Raw genomic sequence first — 19,811 nt, 5'->3', positions numbered from 1 at the left:
AGATTTCATACTCTACCCACCATAGACTCTATCAATATTACTTATTAATAAGTCAGCAACTCAACACTCTTTCAACCTTAGAGTTCATACCTATTTCTCATCACACATTTACAAAACTAAGCCAAAAAATTAAACCACTTACCAAAAAACCTTGCTCTAGTACTGGAAATGAAGACATCCCTTAGTTCAGTCCCTTTTTCCAGGTAGAACAATGCCATCCTATCCACTGCATTTTTAATTCAACATTTGACAAGTCTTTAGGCATTGGAGCAAGTACATACTAAAAGACTCTCCCTGTTTTCGAGGAGCTTAAAATTGTCAGTTTCTTGCAGCTGTTGAAACATTTATTTAAGAGATCTTGAGCTGCCTTGTGGAGCTCACAATCCAACAGTGGAGAAATGGTGTTGCTAATGTTAGTGAAGGACTTTAGGATGTGCCACCTCCAAGTATGCCACTTTAGCATATCGATTATTTTGAGTTAAAGGCATATGAAAAACAATCAGCACTCTGATTCCCATTTTTCCTTCCCCAAAGCAAATGACGCTCTTATGTAGGAACTTCCCTCCCTATACCAAGAAGAAAGAAACATTCTTATCACCAGAGAGGGAGAAGGGTCTGTTAGAATTTGTACAAAGAGACTTTGTTAAAATAACTCTCAACTTCCTCTAATTTCCCCCATTTTCTTCTACTTTCCCACAATTCCCACTTTTTGCTCAACCCAGTGTATATACACCTGGGTTTTATTTCTTCTTTGGGTCTTCCAATTCCTTACAAAATCTCCCAGGTCATGGTAAAGTTTATATTAATTTGCATGCTTTTTCTAAATCTTAATGTCAATTTAATTCTCAGGTCCAGCCAGAGGCCTTAAGAAGGTAAAGTTTTTGCGGCCCCTACATTAGCCAACAGCGAACCATGGCCCTTCTGATACTGGTTCTACAAAGCAACTTCCTGGAAGTAGCCATATCACAATAAATAGCAAAGAAGCCGCTGCCAGGTTATTTATTATTTTTTCATGGGTCACTTACATCTTGCTTAATAACACTCACTTTCTATGAATGTATCCTTTTATTTCATTGATAGCACTTATTCAGCATTTTCTTATCTTTTGTTTACTTATTTATTATGTCTCCCTTTAATCCTGTGAACGCCATGATAGGACCTTCCTGTCTTGGTCACTGCTGAATCCCTAGCATCTATTGCAGCCTCTGGCGCATAGCAGGTGTTTGATAAATTCTTGCAGGTGTTATCCTGATTTCACCCTGTAAGACGTTCCTTCCTTTCTTTGACTATGGCTATAGATTAATACTTTACATTTGTAGAATACTGAAGTTCACGATGTGATTTCAACCAATTTCTTGTTCCTATTTTAATCTTATTTCCCACGTCATTTTATTTTCACCTGCTTTCTCTTCACTGAAAGGCGGGGGAAGGTTGGGGGGATGGAAGCTCTAATTGCAGTTACTGGGCATAAAGAACCCATTTGTTTGGCATCAAATAAATGCATTTTTTCAATATCCAGTAAAGGCTGGGTTCAGGGCACTCCCTAGAGAGGTCCGACAGGAACTGCGAATTTCCCCTACAAGCCCCCAAAAGGTTAGGCTGGCGAGACCGGAGAAGAGTGGGCGAGCCCTGACATTTGAAGCAGCGCTGGCTCAAAGGGGGAAATTCTGACACCGAGGTCTGTGAGGGCCCGGAGGATACCTTCGCCTCTGCTCCCACCCCGTGTGAAAAGCCCCCCCCAGCCGCGGGCCACGACGCACAACTCCCACGGCCAGCCGAGCGCCGGAAACGGGCCGGCTGACCCGCAGTGACGTCAGACCCACTTCCGTCGGCCTGGTCGTGCTGCGCCTGGATTGGTTGAGCCGCACCGCAGTGGGCGGGTCGGGGCGGGTCGGGCGCGAGGAGGCGGGGGCGGCACGCGGCTCGGAGGTGGGACGCTGTGTGAGTTCATGGCCAGCTCTAGCAGCTGCGCGACGTGACCCCTCAGGCCCACTCCTTGTGGGCGGCGAGAACGGGCCCTGAACCACGCGGCCAGTCACGTTGGGGTCGCTGCCCCTTAACGACCTTGCGGACTTCTGGGGAAGGTTGCGCTCTGGGAGGGGGAGGCAGGAAATCGACGCTCCCCACCTCCTCGTCCCAGATTGGCTCCGGTGGCCGATTGGTGGCAGAGGGCGGTGGATGCGCGAGGGAACGACACTGACCCTGTCCCCGGTCTCTGGAGCCATGGGTGTTTTGAAGAATCAAAACCCAGGCTCTGCAGCATCCTGTGTATTCATCACCTCATTGATAACTTATTGGAAAACCTGCAGAGCCCTGTGGGAAAACAAGGCTCTGCCGTGGGCTCCGTTGTTTCTCATTTCTCCCGGAAAACAGCTGCTGCTGTGCTCTGCTCTTACTGGCACCTTATTTCTGGAAGTAGAGTAAGATCTGATTAGGGTTTCAATATGGGTTATCAAAGCTTTAAAAAACCCTTTTCAGTTGTAAAATGTGAATAGTAATGCCTGTCCGTAGCTTGGTGAGGCCCTAGATCTCTCTTACCTAAAACGCTAAGCTCAAAGGAATTGAAATGTTGAGTCCCTTTTTGTTATTTCCTGTTGTAGTTCTTTAATTCTGCTTCAGTAATGTCTTCATATAATCCAGGAGCTATGCCAACGTTTCTCTCAACGTGCAAAGTAATCAACATTCCACCCAGCAACACACATTTGAACCTAGCAGAACTTTCCTGACTCCCTACCTGTTGACTGCATCTTGTATCCCTTTCTTTTCTTGAGGCCCACGTACTCCACAGATTGTTAAACTGTGGCTGCACCAGGGTGAGAACCTGGAGACCTTTTGCATGTCTGCAACATTCTGTGGATCTGCGGACTGGCAGCGCGCCACTATGTAGGGGATTAAAATCAATAGGAGGTTTGCCAATGACATTCAAATCCCTCCACACTGTGGTTCAAACTTCTTTTCTGCCTGATCTGCCACATTCTGACCTCTTACTCTCCCTCGCTCACTTTATCTGTTCCTTGAACATACCCTGTATTTGCCTTCTTCAAGCTTCATGCTTCTCCCTCTTAACTGGAATGCCCCTATGCTTCTGTACTATACTTTCAATGCATTATCCATCCTGCAAAACCCAGTCGCAGTGCCAATCCCTCCAGGAAACTTTCTCTATATTCCCATAGTACTTTGTCCTCCTAATATAGAATCTATAAGGCTGTGTGGCCTTACCTAATGTGCATAAACTTCTTCCTCCCTCTCTAGGTTGTAAAAGCTATTGGGATGGTTCCTTATCTTTCTATGCCTCACAAAACAGCAAAACTCATTCAAGAAGCACTTACTGAGGGCCTGTCACGTGCACAGTCCTACTCTGGGTGCCATGAACACAGCAGTGAAAAAACAATGTCCTCCAAAGGAGATGGAGAATGACAGGGAATAGAGAGTGGTCAAGGAAGCCTTTTTTTTTTTTTTTTTTCCTGAGGAGGAAACCTGAGTAAAATGAAGTCATATAGAAAGCAGGAGGAAGAGATTTTAGATGAGGGAGCAGCGTAAAGGCCCTGAAGCAGAAGTGTGTTTAGTATGTTAAAAAACAGCAAGGGAGTCAGACCAGAGGGGAGTGGTGGGACTTAAAGCAGGAGAAGGTAGGGGGTTAGATCATGACACACTTACATTAGACATTCAAGAAATGCTTGTTGGATTGAATTTATTAAATCGATAAGGGATGGAGAATAACGACAGTAACAAGGAAACTTGGAGATGGCTTGGATGGGATAGACCCAGTAGGCATATATAAAGTATTCACAGTTTGCACACACATACGTTGGAACTGTTATTTAGTGCGGCGACATTTCACTGAAAAAATCTTAGTGAAAACCAATGGTTAATGCAGGGATCTTCCATTAGAATGGAAACCCAGAAGACGGGGAGGTAGATTTCTTGGAGGAAGAAATGGATTGACATCACTCCAGTGAGTGGAATTATTTGGTAGATAATACTGACTGCTCTTAAAAAGTTCGGAGGGGGCTTCCCTGGTGGCGCAGTGGTTGAGAGTCCGCCTGCCGATGCAGGGGACGTGGGTTCGTGCCCCGGTCCGGGAAGATCCCACATGCCGCGGAGCGGCTGGGCCCATGAGCCATGGCCGCTGAGCCTGCACGTCCGGAGCCTGTGTTCCGCAACGGGAGAGGCCACAACAGTGAGAGGCCCACGTACCACAAAAAAAAAAAAAAAAGTTCGGAGGGAATGCGCTTTTGATTGATTTATTTATTTATTGGCCATGCTGCGCTGTTTGCAGGATCTTAGTTCCCTGACCAGGGACTGAACCCATACCCTTGGCAATGAAAGCATGGAGTCCTAACTACTGGACCACCAGGGAATATTACTCAGCCATAAAAAAGAACAAAATATAATAATAATGTCATTTGCAGAAACATGGGCCGACCTAGAGGTTGTCATACTGAGTGAAATAAGTCAGACAGAGAAAGATCTATGATATCACATGTGGAATCTAAAAAAATGGTACAAATTAACTTATGTAGAAAACAGAAATAGAGTCACAGATGTAGAAAACAAATTTATGGTTACCAGGGAGAAGGGGGAGAGGGATAAACTGGGAGATTGGGATGGACATATGTACATTACTATACATAAAATAGATAACTAATAAGGACCTACTGTATGACACAGGGAACTCCTCAATACTCTGCAATGATCTATATGGAAAAAGAATCTATTAAAGAGTGGATATCTGTGTATGTTTAATTCATTCATTTTGTTGTATAGCAGAAACTAGCACAACATTTTTTTGTTTTTTGGCTGTGTTGGGTCTTTGTTACTTGCGTGGGCTTTCTCTTTGGGGCGAGCGGGGGCTACTCTTTGTTGGGGTGTGCAGGCTTCTCATTGTGGAGGCTTCTCTTTGTTGTGGAGCACGGGCTCTAGGCATGCGGGCTTCAGTAGTTGTGGCACACGGGCTCAGTATTTGTGGCTCGTGGGCTCTAGAGTGCAGGCTCAGTAGTTGTGGCCCACAGTCTTAGTTGCTCCGCGGCACGTGGGATCTTTCCAGACCAGGGATCGAACCCGTGTCCCCTGCATCGGCAGGTGGATTCTCGACCCCTGTGCCACCAGAGAAGTCCCTAACACAACATTTTAAATCAATTATACTCCAATAAAAATTATAAAAATAAATTTAGGAAGGAAACAAAATCCATCTCCTGATGTTGTCCTTTTTATTTGCAGGAAAAATATTTGAATGTTAGTTGACAAAAGTTGAGTGTATGAGATAATCAGATACATTTTAAAACCCCTACCTTCCCCATGGCTAAAGGGAACGCTAGGGGCAGGGAGCCAATACCCTACAGGCAGAATTTGACCTTTAGCTCTAAGTCATAAACTTCAAGGTCACGTTGCTTGTTGGAGTGATATTGCTGTGGCAACAGTTGTCATTTGCAGCCCAACCCTTAGTGGCTCATGGCAACTCTCTCCAGCAGAATTTAAAAATACAGAACACTTGTTTACTTAATAGTTTTTGATGACAAGCTCTTAACTTTAAAAAATTTTTGAATTTTGTTACTATTATTATTTCGGTTTGGCTCTATCTAAAAAGTGGCTACTATGGGCTATTGATTTCACTCTTTGTAACACTTCTCAAAGTTTAAACTGTCAGTTTCTTGGCAATCATTCACGTATATGAGATTGTGGTTTTCGACTCAGCTCTCAAACCACTGAGTTGACTGTCTCAGTCTTGGTTGCTGAGTCAACACATCTTTTTATTCATTCACAGGAATGAGTAGTTCCATTACGGGCAGTTCCTGAGTTAGTCACAACCGGTGGCCAAATGTTAAGGCAACCTTGGAATGAGACTTCATTCCATCCCTGGCTTCCTCGTTCCTTAAATGTGGCAGCATGAGTGGTGGGAAAGTATTGATATTTGCTCTGAGTGTGGCCTGTCTGGGGTCCAGCCCAGATCTGCCCCATGCTAGCTAAGTGATCCTGAGCAAATTACTTATCCTTCATGCCTTGGGTTCCCCACCTATAGAACAGGGATAACTTCAAAGTGTTCTCATAAGGATTAAAAGAGTTTATAAAGACAGAGCTAGAACATTGGCCTAGAATAAATACTCAAATGCTGCCATTAATACTTGGCTGTTACTTGAACTCTCTCAGCTTCTGTTTCTTTAGCATTAGAAGAGTTACATTAGTTCTTACCTCCTAGAATTGGTAAGAGGCTACATAAAATAATGTGCTGAAACACTACTGCAATGCAGGAAGCCACCCGTAAGTATTTACTATTATTAAGATTAGAAAACATTTATTTATCAATAGTTGCAATCTGTTTAAATTCAGTGGTGATGGGATCACAGGAGAGGAACAGAGAAAATGATATGCCATAAAGATATACCATCTTGTTGAAGAAGATGAGGGCTAGAAATTGTATAGTTAAAGTTTTTGCCTTGAGATACAGTGACAGGATTTCATGGAAGGATTTGAAAAAAATAAAGTGCAAATGGCTCTTCTTAGAGTCAGAGCAGATTCCCAGAGCTAAACCTATTTAAGCTTTGAGTACCTGTCTCAAAACAAGACATTTATCTTGGCCTGAAAGGCAACAAAGGGACTTGGTACAGGGGTTGTGATGTGGAGCTCTGCAGATGCCCAAGGGGCACAAAGTTCAGGGATGTGTGAATTTGGATGGGGACAACTACATCTTTCATTTTCACTAATCTCTAATGGAAACCTAGGCTTCAATTTTTTTTTTTTTTTTTTTTGCAGTACGCGGGCCTCTCACTGTTGTGGCCTCTCCCGTTGCGGAGCACAGGCTCCGCACGCGCAGGCTCAGCGGCCATGGCTCACGGGCCCAGCCGCTCCGCGGCATGTGGGACCTTCCCGGACCGGGGCACAAACCCGTGTGCCCTGCAGCGGCAGGCGGACTCTCAACCACTGCGCCACCAGGGAAGCCCTAGCCTTCAATTTTGAATTAAAAAATTCACAAACATAGACAAAGAAACAGTACCTGTGGTGTTGCACCAATAGAAATTAGTTTTCATATCACATTACGGTTCTTGCAGATATCCCCAAATACCATTTACCCAAAGGTGAATTTGAAGGTATGTGATCATGAAGAAGTCCATGTATTACTACATCACAAATCGGTTTTTAAATATTTGGTAAGTATATTTCAATACAATCGGTCTCCTTTGTAATCCTTTGTATTATATTTACAAACTTAAGAACATCATTCTGTGGGACACCACAAGCGTCAGGTCTACAAGATTAAAGGTTAAGAGTCCTTGATAGGAGCATGGGCTGCAGAGCCAAACAGCTGAGTTTGAACCCTTTCTCGGTTCCTTTCCAGCCAGGGGACACTGGGCAGGCTACCCAGCTTCTCGTGCCCTAGGGATGAAGGGTGCTGTGAGGTATAATTTAGGGGACTATGTAAACATAAAGCAGTGCCTCGCAGGTAGTAAACCCTCAGCAAATGTGAGCCATTTGCAGAAAAGCAAATGTGAGAAAGGAAAGCCGTACAGCTTTGGCTGGGGTTTACACACCAGAACGATTTCCCAAGGAAGAGGGGGAGAAGTAAAACTTTAGGTCGTGAAGAAGTAGGCAGACTCTGAGACTGGAGTTATTCATTGATTCATTCACTCATTCATTCAATCACTCCATTCATTCAAGAAAGGTTTCTTGACTGCCTACTATGTGCCTCTCAACACATTCACTACCACTTGTGGGCCTTGAGCAAGTGTAGAAATGGGGCTCATACACCCTACATCTAAATAAGTGGCAAACCCAGCCAGTGTTGAATGTGTTCTTTTCCACTTCAACAGAGAAATCTTCAAAATAACAAAATAAAGAAAAATTGCTTTTATGTGACAAAGGTACGAAAATATCAAAGATGACTGGATTTAATTATTACAGGTGTCTACGTTCTTTGATGGCCTAGAAATGTTTGCATGGGTGGTGAAGACACACAGTTCATAAATTAGTATATATTTGGTCCATAATATTAAATTAAATTAAGTTAAAATTTTTTCATGTTGTTTTAAAGTTATTTTTCTGGGACTTCCCTGGCGGTCCAGTGGTTAGGACTCCACACTTTCACTGCTGAGGGTGCAGGTTCAATCCCGGGTGGGGGAACTAAGATCCCGCAAGCTGCATGGTGCAGCCAGAAAAAAAGTATTTTTCTTCTGAATGTTTCAAAATTATCTATAAAATTAAAATAGTATACTTGATAAAAATCAAATATCTAGTTTGTTTAAATATATCTGACCTTTTTATTTTGTGAAATTTAATTAAATTTTATTAAATACTTTTATAAAAATTAAAACTGTTTGCCATTCTGGGGTTCAATGTCCCTCTAGTTAATTCCTGTAAAGAACCACTATTACAGTTCTCATGCTACTTCCTACATATGTGGAGATTTAACTGTCAGATGAATCATTTAATATTGCAAAGCCTTCCTCAGATTTCTTGTGCAACTATTTTGAATTCCATGGTAATTCACAAGGACTTCCAAAACCACAAAAGGGAGCATAAGTAGCATCAAGATAATAGACACTTGGGACTCCTGGGAAGCTACAGTTTCCAGAATGTTCCTGCATAATAACAGATTATGCAAGAATTTATCGCATCCTAGGCCTCTGAGAGGGATTTGATTAATTTTTTTTTTAAATCTCATGTTGATTTTTATTTTTTCCAGGTTTTTTTTTTTTTTTGGCTGCATTGCGTCTTCATTGCTGCGTGCAGACTTTCTCTAGTTGTGGCAAGAGGGGGATACTCTTTTTTTCATTTTGAATTTTATTTTATTTATTTTTTTATACAACAGGTTCTTATTAGTTATCCATTTTATACATATTAGTGTATACATGTCAATCCCAATCTCCCAGTTCATCCCACCACTAGCACCCCTGCCACTTTCCCCCCTGGTGTCCATACGTTTGTTCTCTACATCTGTGTCTCAATTTCTGCCCTGCAAACCGGTTCATCTGTACCATTTTTCTAGGTTCCACATATATGTGTTAGTATACGATATTTGTTTTTCTCTTTCTGACTTACTTCACTCTGTATGACAGTCTCTAGATCCATCCACGTCTCTATAAATGACCCATTTTGTTCCTTTTTATGGCTGAGTAATAATCCATTGTATATATGTGCCACATCTTCTATACATTCATCTGCAGATGGGCATTTAGGTTGCTTCCATGACCTGGCTATTGTAAATAGTGCTGCTGTGAACATTGGGGTGCATATGTCTTTTTTTTTTTTTTTTTTTTTTTTTTTTGCGGTACGCGGGCCTCTCACTGTTGTGGCCTCTCCTGTTGCGGAGCACAGGCTCCAGACGCGCAACTCAGCGGCCATGGCTCACGGGCCCAGCTGCTCCACGGCATGTGGGATCTTCCCGGACCGGGGCACGAACCTGCATCCCCTGCATCGGCAGGTGGACTCTCAACCACTACGCCAACAGGGAAGCCCTGTCTTTTTGAATTATGGTTTTCTCTGGGTATATGCCCAGTATTGGGATTGCTGGGTCATATGGTAATTCTACTTTTAGTTTTTGGGGTTTTTTAAAATTTATTTATTTATTTTTGGCTGCGTTGGCTCTTCATTGCGGTGCATGGGCTTCTCATTGCGGTGGCTTCTCTTTGTTGTGGGCAACGGGTTCTAGGAGCGTGGGCTTCAGTAGTTGTGGCACACGGGCTCAGTAGTTGTGGCTTGCGGGCTCTACAGCGCAGGCTCTACAGCGCAGGCTCAGTAGTAGTGGCGCACGGGCTTACTTGCCCCGCGGCATGTGGGATCTTCCTGGACCAGGCCTCGAACCCGTGTCCCCTGCATTGGCAGGCGGATTCTTTGCCACTGCACCACCAGGAAAGCCCTATTTTTAGTTTTTTAAGGAACCTCCATACTGCTCTCCACAGTGGCTATATAAATTTACACTCCCACGAACAGTGCAAGAGGGTTCCATTTCTCCACACCCTCTCCAGCATTTGTTGTTTGTAGATTTACTGATGATGCCCATTCTAACTGGTGTGAGGGGATACCTCATTGTAGTTTTGATTTGCATTTCTCTAATAATTAGAAATGTTGAGCAGCTTTTCATGTGTTTTTGGCCACCTGTATGTCTTCTTTGGAGAAATGTCTATTTAGGTCTTCTGCCCATTTTTGGATTGGGTTGTTTGTTCTTTAAATATTGAGCTGCATGAGCTGTTTATATAATTTGGAGATTAATCCTTTGTCTGTTGATTCGTTTGCAAATGTTTTCTCCCATTTTGAGGGTTATATTTTTGTCTTGCTTATGGCTTCCTTTGCTGTGCAAAAGCTTTTAAGTTTCATGAGGTCCCATTTCTTTATTTTTGTTTTTGTTTCCATTACTCTAGGAGGTGGGTCAAAAAAGATCTTGCTGTGATTTATATCAAAGTGTGTTCTTCCTATGTTTTCCTCTAAGAGTTTTATAGTGTCTGGTCTTACATTTAGGTCTCTAATCCATTTTGAGTTTATTTTTGTGTATGGTGTTAGGGAGTGTTCTAATTTCATTCTTTTACATATAGCTGTCCAATTTTCCCAGCACCACTTATTGAAGAGACTGTCTTTTCTCCTTTGTATATCCTTGCCTCCTTTGTCCTAGATTAGTTGACCATAGGTGTGTGGGTTTATCTCTGGGCTTTCCATCTTGCTACATTGATCTGTATTTCTGTTTTTGTGCCAGTACCATATTGTCTTGATTACTGTAGCTTTGTAGTATAGTCTGAAGTCAGGGAGTCTGATTCCTCCAGCTCCGTTTTTTGCCCTCAAGACCGCTTTGGCTATTCAGGGTCTTTTGTGTCTCCATACAAATTTTAAGATTTTTTATTCTAGTTCCATAAAAAATGCCATTGGCGATTTGATAGGGATTGCACTGAATCTGTAGATTGCTTTGGGTAGTAGAGTCATTTCCACAATATTCATTCTTCCAATCCAAGAACATAATATATCTCTCCATCTGTTGGTATCATCTTTAATTTCTTTCATCAGTGTCTTATAGTTTTCTGCATACACGTCTTTGGTCTCCCTAGATAGGTTTATTCCTAGGTATTTTATTCTTTTTGTTGCAGTGGTACATGAGAGTGTTTCTTTAATTTCTCTTTCAGATTTTTCATCGTTAGTGTATAGGAATGTAAGAGATTTCTGTGCATTAATTTTGTATCCTGCAACTTTGCCAAATTCATTGATTAGCTCTAGCAGTTTTCTGGTGGCATCTTTAGGATTCTCTATGTAAAGTATCATGTCATCTGCAAACAGTGACAGATTTACTTCTTCTTTTCCAATTTGTATTTCTTTTTTTTCTTTTTCTTCTCTGATTGCCATGGCTAGGACTTCCAAAACTATGTTGAATAATAGTGGTGAGAGTGGACATCCTTCTCTCGTTCCTGATCTTAGAGGAAATGCTTTCAGTTTTTCACCATTGAGAATGATGTTTGCTGTGGGTTTGCCATATATGGCCTTTATTATGTTGAGGTAGGTTGCCTCTATGCCCACTCCACTTTCTGGAGAGTTTTTATCATAAATTGATGTTGAATTTTGTCAAAAGCTTTTTCTGCATCTATTGGGATGATCATATGGTTTTTATTCTTCCATTTGTTAATATGGTGTATCACATTGATTGATTTGCATATATTGAAGAATCCTTGCATCCCTGGGATAAATCCCACTTGATCATGGTGTATGATCCTTTTAATGTGCTGTTGGATTCTGTCTGCTAGTATTTTGTTGAGGATTTTTGCATCTATATTCATCAGTGATATTGGTCTGTAATTTTCTTTTTTTGTGACATCTTTGTCTGGTTTTGGTATCAGGGTGATGGTGACCTCGTAGAATGAGTTTGGGAGTGTTCCTTCCTCTGCAATTTTTTAGAAGAGTTTGAGAAGGATGGGTGTTAGCTCTTCTCTAAATGTTTGATAGAATTCACCTGTGAAGCCATCTGGTCCTGGACTTTTGTTTATTGGAAGATTTTTAATCACAGCTTCAACTTCACTCCTTGTGATTTGTCTGTTCATATTTTTATTTATTCCTGGTTCAGTCTTGGAAGGTTATACCTTTCTAAGAATTTGTCCATTTCTTCCAGGTTATCCATTTTATTGGCATAGAGTTGCTTGTAGTAGTCTCTTAGGATGCTTTGTATTTCTGTGGTGTCTCTTGTAACTTCTCCTTTTTCATTTCTAATTTTATTGATTTGAGTCCTCTCTCTCTTTTTCTTGATGAGTCTGGCTAATGGTTTATCAATTTTGTTTATCATCTCAAAGAACCAGCTTTTAGTTTTATTGATCTTTACTGTTGTTTTCTTTGTTTCTATTTCATTTATTTCTGCTCTGATCTTTATGATTTCTTTCCTTCTGCCAACTTTGGGTTTTGTTTTTTCTTCTTTCTCTAGTTTCTTTAGGTGTAAGGTTAGATTGTTTATTTGAGAGTTTTCTTGTTTCTTGAGGTAGGCTTGTATAGCTATACACATCCCTCTTAGAGCTGCTTTTGCTGCATCCCATAGATTTAGGATCATCGTGTTTTCATTGTCATTTGTCTCTAGGTATTTTTTGATTTCCTCTTTGATTTCTTCAGTGATGTCTTGGTTATTTAGTAATGTATTGTTTAGCCTCCATGTGCTTGTGTTTTTTACGTTTTTTCCCCTGTAATTGATTTCTAATCTCATAGCGCTGGGGTCAGAGAAGATGCTTGATATGATTTCAATTTTCTTAAATTTACTGGGCTTGATTTGTGACCCAAGATGTGATCTATCCTGGAGAATGTTCCATGCGCACTTGAGAAGAAAGTGTAATCTGCTGTTTTTGGATGGAATGTCCTATAAATATCAATTAAATCTATGTGGTCTATTGTGTCATTTAAAGTTTCTGTTTCCTTATTTATTTTCATTTCGGATGATCTGTCCATTGGTGTAAGTGAGATGTTAAAGTCCTCCAGTATTATTGTGTTACTGTTGATTTTCTCTTTTACAGCTCTTAGCAGTTACCTTATGTATTGAGGTGCTCCTATGTTGGGTGTATGTATATTTATAATTGTTATATCTTCTTCTTGGATTGATCCTTTGATCATTATGTAGTGTTCTTCCTTGTCTCTTGTAAGATTCTTTATTTTAAAATCTATTTTATCTGATATGAGTACTGCTACTCCAGCTCTCTTTGGATTTCTATTTGCATGGAATATCTTTTTCCATCCCCTCACTTTCAGTCTGTATGTATCCCTAGGTCTGATGTGGGTTTCTTGTAGACAGCATATAGACGGTTCTTGTTTTTGTATCCATTCAGCAAGCCTGTGTTGTTTGGTTGGAGCATTTAATCCATTCACATTTAAGGTAATTATCAATATGTATGTTCCTATGACCATTTTCTTAACTGTTTTTGGTTTGTTTTTGTAGGTCCTATTCTTCTCTTGTGTTTCCCACTTGGAGAAGTTCCTTTAGCATTTGTTATAGAGCTGGTTTGGTGGTGCTGAATTCTTAGCTTTTGCTTATCTGTAAAGCTTTTGATTTCTCCATCAAATCTGAATGAGATCCTTGCTGGGTTGAGTAATCTTGGTTGTAGGTTCTTCCCTTTCATCACTTTAAGTATATCATGCCACTCCCTTCTGGTTTGTAGAGTTTCTGCTGAGAAATCAGCTGTTAACCTTATGGGAGTTCCCTTGTATGTTATTTATCCTGTTCCCTTGCTGCTTTCAATAATTTTTCTTTGTCTTTAATTTTTGCCAATTTGATTACTATGTGTCTCGGCATGTTTCTCATTGGGTTTATCCTGTATGGGGCTCTCTGCACTTCCTGGCCTTGGGTGGCTATTTCCTTTCCCATGTTAGGGAAGTTTTTGACTATAATCTCTTGAAATATTTTCTCTGGTCCTTTCTCTCTCTCTTCTCCTTCTGGGACCCCTATAATGCGAATGTTGTTGCGTTTAATGTTGTCCCAAAGGTCTCTTAGTCTGTCTTCATTTCTTTTCATTCTTTTTTCTTTATTCTGTTCTGTGGCAGTGAATTCCACCATTCTCTCTTCCAGGTCACTTATCCATTCTTCTGTCTCAGTTATTCTGCTATTGATTCCTTCTAGTGTATTTTTCATTTCAGTTATTGTGCTATTCATCTCTGTTTGTTTGTTCTTTCATTCTTCTAGGTGCTTGTTCTTTAATTCTTCTAGGTCTTTTTAAACATTCCTTGCATCTTCTCGATCTTTGCCTCCATTCTTTTAATTTTTTTATTTTTGGCTGCGTTGTGTGTTCGTCGCTGTGCACAGGCTTTCTCTAGTTGCGGTGAGTGGGGGCCAACTTGGTTGCAGTGCATGGGCTTCCTACTGCGGTGGCTTCTCTTGTTATGGTGCAAAGGCTCTAGGCTTGTGGGCTCAGTAGTTGTGGCACATGGGCTCAGTAGTTGTGGCTCGAGGGCTCCAGAGTGCAGGCTCAGTAGCTGTGGTGCACAGGGTTCGTTGCTCTGCGGCCTGTGGGATCTTCCTGTACCAGGACTCGAACCCGTGCCCCCTGCATTGGCAGATGGATTCTTAACCACTGCATCACCAGGGAAGTCCTTTGCCTCCATTCTGTTTCCGAGGTCCTGGATCATCTTCACTATCATTATTCTGAATTCTTTTTCTGGAAGGTTGCCTATCTCCACTTCATTTAGTTGTTTTTCTGGGGTTTTATCTTGTTCCTTCATCTGGTACAAAGTCCTCTGCCTTTTCATTTTGTCTATCTTTCTGTGAATGTGGTTTTCCTTCCACAGGCTGCAGAATTGTAGTTCTTCTTGCTTCTTCTGTCTGCCCTCTGGTGGATGAGGCTATCTAAGAGGCTTGTGCAAGCTTCCTGATGAGAGGGACTGGTGGTGGGTAGAGGTGACTGTTGCTCTGGTGGGCAGAGCTCTGTAAAACTTTAATCCACTTCTCTGATGATGGGTGGGGCTGGGTTCCCTCCCTGTTGGTTGTTTGGCCTGAGGTGACCCAACACTGGAGCCTACCCGGTTCTTTGGTGGGGCTAATGGCGCACACTGGAAGGGCTCACGCCAAGGAGTACTTCCCAGAACTTCTGCTGCCAGTGTCCTTGTCCCCATGGTGAGCCACAGCCACCCCCCCACCTCTGCAGGAGACCCTCCAACACTAGCAGGTAGGTCTGGTTCAGTCTCCAATGGGATCACTGCTCCTTCCCCTGGGTCCCGATTCACATACTACTTTGTGTGTGCCCTCCAGGAGTGGAGTCTCTGTTTCCCCAGTCCTGTCAAAGTCCTGCAATCAAGTCCCACTGGTCTTCAAAGTCTGATCCTCTAGGAATTCCTCATCCTGTTGCCGGACTCCCAGGTTGGGAAGCCTGACATGGGGTTCAGAACCTTCACTGCAGTTGGGGGACTTCTGTGGTATAAGTGTTCTCCAGTTTGAGTCACCTACCCAGCAGTTATGGGATTTGATTTTATTGTGACTGAGCCCCTCCTACCATCTCATTGTGGCTTCTCCTTTTTCTTTGGATGTGGGGTATCTTTTTTGGTGAGTTCCACTATCTTCCTGTCAGTGATTGTTCAGCAGTTAGTTGTGATTCTGGTGCTCTTACAAGAGGGAGTGAGTGCACATCCTTCTACTCCACCATCTTGAATCAATCCGCGAGGGGGCTGCTCTTTGTTGTGGTGCGCAGGCTTCTCATTGCCATGGCTTCTCTTGTTGCAGAGCATGGGCTGCTCTAGGCACACGGGCTTCAGTAGTTGTGGCTTGTGTGTTCTAGAGCGTGCGCTCAGTAGTTGTGGTGCACGGGCCTAGTTGCTCCACGGCATGTGGGATCTTCCTGGACCAGGGATCGAACCCGTGTGCCCTGCATTGGCAGGCGGATTCTTAACCACTGTGTCACCATGGAAGTTCCAGGATTTGATTACTTGATTTGCCTTTTCCCAGCCCCCTACTTCTGTGGCTCATGCTCGCTGTGCTCCAAGGCAAGGCTGCTCTGTTTGGCAGTAAAAAAGCACAGAGACCCCGTCACCTTGCATTTCAGGATGTAGAAAAGAGCTGTGGGGAGGAGTTGACCTGGGGACAGACAGTGTTATCTCCGAGGGCAATAGAACTGTTGGTAGCATTATGTATTCTCTATGCCAGCATGAAGCACCAGACCCCCGATCAGAGGCACCGTGTGTTCATTGTGTGTGTTTGATTTGTGGGGCCCTGTCCTGGGTAGAATGGAGTTTATTTAATAGTGTATTTACCTTGATGTGTAACTTCTGAATATCCGGACATAGGCTATGCGGGCCTCCATTTGCCCTCTTGCCCTGGGAGCTGCAGGATTGGAGGTGGTCTGAAGTTGGAGGTACAGATCTATGAGTCACTAACATAGATGTGGATATCACACAGAGAAAGTGTGAAGAGGGAGGAAAAGTGAGCAAATTGGATGGCTGCTAACATTCCACTTTTCCTTACAGTATATGCTTCCTTCTCTGCCCCACTCTACCTCCTTCCTCTTCTCTGATTTCTCACTCATTCCTTTTTCCAATTCCTTTTTAGTTTCTTCCTTCCCATGTGTCAGGACTCCCATTGGCATCACAAGCATCCACCATCCCTAACAGCAACTGCTACCTGGATGGCTGGATGGATAGATGCTTGGGGGAGGGGTAAGGACACTGCATCTTGAATGAATCCATTTTGGGGGAAATAACAAATGTAGGTAGTGAACATTCCATGGGTGAGATTACCTCTAAGGTGTGTGCTGGCAGGAAAGGAGCATACTTTACAGGAAGCTTATTTTGAGGGGCTGTTTCCCTTTCTAAGTATTGTCTTTATCTTATTTAGAGTAGTTGAGCCTTCATGCTGTTTAACCTCAAGCTATACTCACTCGAGACCTTCAATCTTAGACCCACAGCCAGTCACGTTAAAACAAAATCTCTTCCTTGGCTTAGAGCGAGATGTTCAGAATGTGATGGAACAAAGGTTATTGCTGATACGGCTAAAGTGTTGATGTTTTGTTGGGTCTATCTCTGTTTAGTTTGGGAAGACTTTTTAGAAGAGGTGAGTTTTTTTGTGGCCTTTGACTGTTTAGAAGACTAAAATGGATAAAGCAATGTGATATGTATTGATATTCTAAAGCAAATGAAAATTGTACTGAAAGAGTATTACAGCTTTGGCTAGCTTGAATATCATGTGCATCTAGTTAGCAATAGAATTTGCCTTAGCTTCTTATCATGATTTTATCAAATAAAATGCAGAAAAGTGAACATTATAAAACTCTTCACACAGCTGAATGAGGCTGTGCGCAACCTCTGGTAGAATCATTCTGAAGTGGCTGATTTTGTTTAACCATAGGCTGGTAAAACTAATCTTGAGAACCTTTTAGCTCAGTAAAGACTCTTATGTCATTGACCCCGCTTCAAAAGGTGAGCTAATTACTGTGCTAGGAAAGGACACACATCACTTTCAGGGGAGGTAATACCTCTGCCCACAGAATATCCAAAATGTAAATTAGCAAGTAGCAGTAAGTGAAATAAAAATATAGTCCAGTTAAATGTCATGCTGTCATGTTAAACCCAGAGTCCCACAGTTAAATGAGGTTAGATGGTGACACTGAAAGTGCTAGGAAATTAGCAGCTGTGTGGTTTCTATGGCGTGATGCTCCGCTATTCGGCCAACTCTGCTGAAGTTGGTGGAGGGGATCCCACAATTATCACAGGGAGAATGACTCTCAGATGATGCTCAGAATTGGGGAATAAATTCTGTAGATAGCCCATGCATTTTTCTCCTTCTCTCTTGCTACTTGCCCTGGTTGCTTTACTGACAATCACTGTGGGAGGCTGGGGAGGGAAATTTTTGAAATAATAAGTCTCATAATAACAGTTACTATTTTCTTGAGAACTATGTGCCAGGCATTGAACGAAGCATTTCATATTCATTGTTTCATTTAATCCTCACTAAATGAGGGTGGGGTACAGGGTTCCTGTATCTGTAAGGTATGGTTGGAAAAACTGAGATTTAGGGAGGTGAAGAAACTTGCCCAAGGTTGCGTGATGGCAGAGCCTAGATTCAATCCAAATCAGCCTGATAGTAAAGCTTGGACTCTTAACCGTGTGCTATACTCTACTATTCCCATTACATGGGGTGCGGGTGAGGGTTGATGAAATTGGGGCGTGGGTAGCAAATCAAAACCACAATGAGATACTTCACACCTACTTGGATGGCTATAATAAAAAAGTTTTTTGTTGTTGTTAAAAAAAAACCCCGACAGAAAACCAACAAGTGGTAGCAAGGATGTGGAGAAATTGAAACCCTTGTACATTGCTGGTGGGAATGTAAAATGCTGCAGCTGCTGTGGGAGACAGTCTGGCAATTCCTCAAAAAGTGAAACAGGCTGACCACACAATGGAGCAATTCCACACCCAAGAGAACTGAAAACATACGTTCGTACAAAAACTTGTACACATATCTTCATAGCAGTGTTATTCGTAATAGTCAAAAAGTGGCAACGACCCATATGTCCATCAGCTGATGAATGGATGAACAAGATGTGGTAAATCTACAGAATGGAATAGTATTCAGCCCTAAAAAAGGAATGAAGTACTGATATGTACTACATCATGGAAGAACCTTGAAAATATAATGCTAAGTCAAAGAAGCCCAATACGAAAGACCAGCTGTCGTATGATCTATGTATATGAAATGTCCAGAACTGGCAAATTCATTGAAACAGAAAGCAGATTAGTGGCTACCGGCAGCTGGGGGGAGGGAGATTGAGGAGTGGCTGCTAATGGATATGGGGTTTCTTTTCGGACCAATGAGAATGTTTTGAAATTATATACTGGTGATGATTGCACAACGTAGTGAATACTAAAATCCACCGAAATGTACCCTTTAAAATGGTGATATTTATGTGAACTGTATGTTTTGTTTTGTTTTGTTTTTTAAAGGCAGCTTCAGGTCAGATCTGGGATGTCCTTGAATACTGGACTATAGGGTCCAGGTTTTCTTCTGTGGACAACAGGGAGCCACTGAAAGTTTCTAAGGAGGTTGATGGCATCATAGGAGTCGTGGAGATGTGTAAGGTGCTTAGCACACAGCAAGTGTTTAATAAATATTTGCTCCCTTCCCCCTTCATCCCCCAATTCAAGACAAAGCCACCCTGTCTCCTGTGGAAAAAGAACTCTTCTGTTTGGATCCTAATAGAAAACCATCTGTTTTATTGAAAACCACTCTGGCTCTTGGCTCCCGGGTCATCTTCCTGAGGGCTTCTAGCCATTCAGTGCTGGGTGAGTTTTAGCACCTTGAAAGCAACCTCCTCCTCTTCCTCTCCTCTTATTCTTTCTTTCTTTTTTTTAATTTGAAATAATGGTTTTCTAAAAGCCCTCATAGATCCTAACTTCACCCAATAAAGTCACCCGCCATATAAATTCTATGCTTCCGTTGTCTCCAGTTCCCCTCCATTTCTTCCTCCTTCTTCCTCCATCTCACCCAGATAGCAAGGAACACAGTCAAAAGGAGTCAGGTCATCTTTGTTTCTAATCCTGGCTCCCCGTCCTGCTGATAATCTGGCTAGACTCATAGCTCAATGATCTTATTTGCATAATACTGTCATACGCATCTTCAACATCCTATCAACACCTAGGGTTCATTTGCAACTAAGTCGCTTATCTGATGCCTGGTACATCAGCTGCAGTCAATAAGTTATAGCTATAGCATCACTGTTATTATAGGGTTAAGAGGTAGTAATTGACAGGAGTGCTGACCTTTTTTTTTTTTTTTTTTTGCGCGGTACGCGGGCCTCTCACTGCTGTGGCCTCTCCGGTTGTGGAGCACAGGCTCCGGACGCGCAGGCTCAGTGGCCATGGCTCACGGGCCCAGCCGCTCCGCGGCACGTGGG

Source organism: Stenella coeruleoalba (genome assembly GCF_951394435.1).
Source record: "Stenella coeruleoalba genome assembly, chromosome: 1".
NCBI classification, from domain to species: Eukaryota; Metazoa; Chordata; class Mammalia; order Artiodactyla; family Delphinidae; genus Stenella; species Stenella coeruleoalba.
Note: the sequence above shows the minus strand (reverse complement) of the source record.